The following is a 3,624-nucleotide window of genomic DNA, read 5'->3' on the forward strand; positions in this document are numbered from 1 at the left end:
AGAAAAATTCTCTCACTTTTCTCCTTCTCCAACACTTTTACAAAAAGTTTCACACTAAATCTCACCTCAAAAACTCTAAACTATGAAATCAAAATCACTAATTGACTCCAATATGGTAGTGGAATGGAATGATGTGGAGCGAAAAATGAACGTAGAGGAGTGAAAAACGTAGAGGAGCTCATTTCCTGATGAAATTCGGCCCTAAATAGAGCCCAAGGTCGGTTCTCTAAGAGGTGCCTTAAAAAACTCTTGAAAAAGTTGTCCAATTACGTCGAACCTTTTAGAAACGGTGTCTGCACCACCTTTGGCGCCGTCGGCGCTGAGTAAAAATCTTCAGCGTTAAATTGTTTTGCGCCATCGGCGCTGAGCATTTCTTAAAAAATGTCATTTAGACTCTAAATTTCATCATTTTTGCTTCATTTTTGCTTTAAGCCCTAAAAATCAACAACCTGTAAGAAAACATCAACACACCCTCCATTAAAGTGCAATATCACCAAAAATGAGTATAGTATGTGGTTCTAAAAATGCATATATTTTTGGTGTATCATTGCCTCACTTCTTTGAGGAAGGAGAAATCCGAGGAGGTTGTCATTCTTTCATACTAATAGGAAAACTTCTTTCCGAACACTGTTGAACTTAGATCAACCACAACGACTGTATAACCTCTTCAACCTTTGCATTTTTTTTTTCTTAGCCAGCTCCAAGAGTAGAATTTTGTTAGGTGTTGTGGGTTTTGATCGCTCATATAAGGTTTAACCGACCTCCTATTTTCATTCGACTCAATCAATCGGTAGTCATTGGGCAAGTCGATTGGTCAAACGATACCGGTCGGCCCGACCATACGCCTTTTGATTGATCAAATTTATGATGTCTTTGTGGGTTCGGTCACCCACACTAGGCATGTTGGTCAGTCGCCACTAGTTGGTACTGTCACACGCCTATTGATTAGGCATTTATTTCCTAGAGGAAACCCCATGAAATTAGACAACCTTTGCGATTCCCTATGTATCCACGATAATAACCTATCCATTTTCATTTATAGCACAAAATTCCAATGTCTAGGGCGTTGCAACTATCTTGTGCTAGCAATTTTGCTCCCACGACGGAGGGGAGCAAAATCCATCAATTTGAGCATATTAAATGAAAAGTTTGATGAATTTTAAGTCCCCTATGTTGTGAAGACTTTTCACCATGAAATTTCTTCATGTCGGGCAAACGAAGGAGGCTGCATCACTTTGTAGTAACACTCCCCGCTACTTTCCCCTAGGAAAATTCATGAGGTATTTAGGAAGAGCTTGCTTTGTTGTCAAGCACGATTTGACCTCTATTTCATGCTTGAGTTTATAATTGGGTCGAGTGCATTGCATGTTCTTTTTAAATTGCGTCAAAATATCACTTTTGCATGCTTTCTTTTCATCAGCTTGACTGATCAACTGCCCCCAGTCCGTTCGATTCGACCGACCACCCTTCCCCGTCGACCTACCATCCACATCAGCCCGATTGACCCCCTCGTCAACTCAAATGATCAGACACCTTCAACCCGATCAATTCGATTGACCCTTTTCATTGGCTTAACGAATACTTATGAGCATATGCCCTCATATGCTCTTGACAGGCGCTCATGCTCCCCACAGACATATCACTCGACAGAATTGCTCCATGACATCTTCGCATCAAGACCCGCCTTAAAAGTACAAATTTTTATATATGCATTTCAAGGTCATTTTTAGGGATATTGAGCTTTAATGCAAGGTGTTTTAAGTTTTTTTTTTATTTTAAGTACAAGAAATGGAGTTTAATAGCAAGAAGAGCAAAAATAGAGCTAAATAATGAAAATTGACCTGGCGTATGGACATCAGTATCGGGCGCCTCGGTGTCAGGATGTTCTAGAAGGCTGACACCTAGGCATCAATAACAATTTAACTTTTATTCATTGAATTTGGACGAATTTCGAAAAGTGCCTGAAGTGACCCTTGGTGATTTTCAGAACTTTATTAATATGAAAGATTTCCACATGGAAGAGGAGTTGTTCTTTGGGTAGGTTAGACCACCATTGGAGTTGGCGGCCACCATAGTGAGAGTGTGGTGAGACTTTGTGATTGTAAGTGTTTGTTGAGTCTTGTGTGAGTTTTTTGGAGTCAAGATTAGTTAAGGAACTTCAGAATATTATTTGGAAAGAGTTTGATATAATTATTTGTATTTTTGTTTAAGTTTTATTTTGTAAACTTAGTTTTTAATATATATATATATATATCATGTTTTGTTTGTTTATCCACATAAATTCTAAGTTATTTTCTTATATTTCTCATGAAAATAAGAAGTAATCATGTGTTGGGTTAGAATGTTTTGAATTTTTATTATTCCATAAATTTGTGATGTTATTTTCACTGGTACTTAATTACTTTGCAAACTGGTCATTTGTGATGTTAAAATTCGTTGTGAAACATAATGATCCGGGAGAGCTATGATTTCACTCAACTAGTGAGTAACACAACATTGGATTGAGAGGAGCCAAGTCCAAAGGGGAGTGCAATTAAATACGAAAATAAATTTTGATGAACATAAAATTGATAATTCTAGAGTGACAGAGTAGAACCTTTATCAATTTAGTCTTTAATTCAGAACTTGAGGCTTGGTTGCTCCTAATATAGAGGGCACAGTGAGTAATCTGGATATGAGAGACTAGAATCTACTCAACACAACCATATCAATCAAGAACTTAACATTAGATTAGTCAATGTTCTCTATGCACTCAGAAGATGGTAAAGAATAGGTATGCTCCTATTTGTCACAAAATCTCATTTTTATCTTTAAACATTTAATTCTTACACTGATTATATTTTTTTGCAAGTGAAAATATTTTTTATTATAATCGTACTCCATTACCCATCTATATTTTAGAAAACTTGTATTTACTTTTAGCTTTAGATTAAAATTTGCAAACTTTAGTTTATACCCTTTTTCAAATAGTCGACATCATTCTCATACAAATTATGTTTACAGTTTGAGTAAAAATATTTCTAAGTTGACATAGAAATTCACTTATTCCTTATGAGTTCGATATCGAGATTTTTAAAGAAGGATCTATATTACTTGAAATGATATGTATACTTGCATAGTTCCCCTAGTGTGTAAGTCACTAATCAAATTTATAACATATTTATTTTGCACATTAACCACTGAATATAAAGTGGATCAAGTTTTTGACCATCTTTCATAACACAAATAATTGTGTAATTGTGCTTCAGATCACATCGTAGTGTCCTACATCACCAGTTTTCACACTCACACAACTATCCTCTCACTCATTTGCTTTTGTATGACATCCTGCATGATCATGACTTGCATTGTTGAGTTTTCTTGAGTCACTGTTCACACAAACTCATTTCGGACATCCACATGTCCTATTCAGGGAGGGGGTGTGGGCTTGCATATCAAGCTCACCCATTGTGTGGTTCACCCGTAACGAGAATCATACCCCTCCAAGTCATTACCTAAATGACACCCACATTTCCGAGTCAATATTTCCACGATACACCCACCCTCAGATCACTGCCTCCATAACGCACCCACCTTTTCGGGTCACTGTCTCCACGACACACCCACCTTTCTGAGCCACTGCCT

The sequence above is a fragment of the Phalaenopsis equestris genome, unplaced genomic scaffold (assembly GCF_001263595.1).
Source record: "Phalaenopsis equestris unplaced genomic scaffold, ASM126359v1 Scaffold000391, whole genome shotgun sequence".
Taxonomy (NCBI): Eukaryota; Viridiplantae; Streptophyta; class Magnoliopsida; order Asparagales; family Orchidaceae; genus Phalaenopsis; species Phalaenopsis equestris.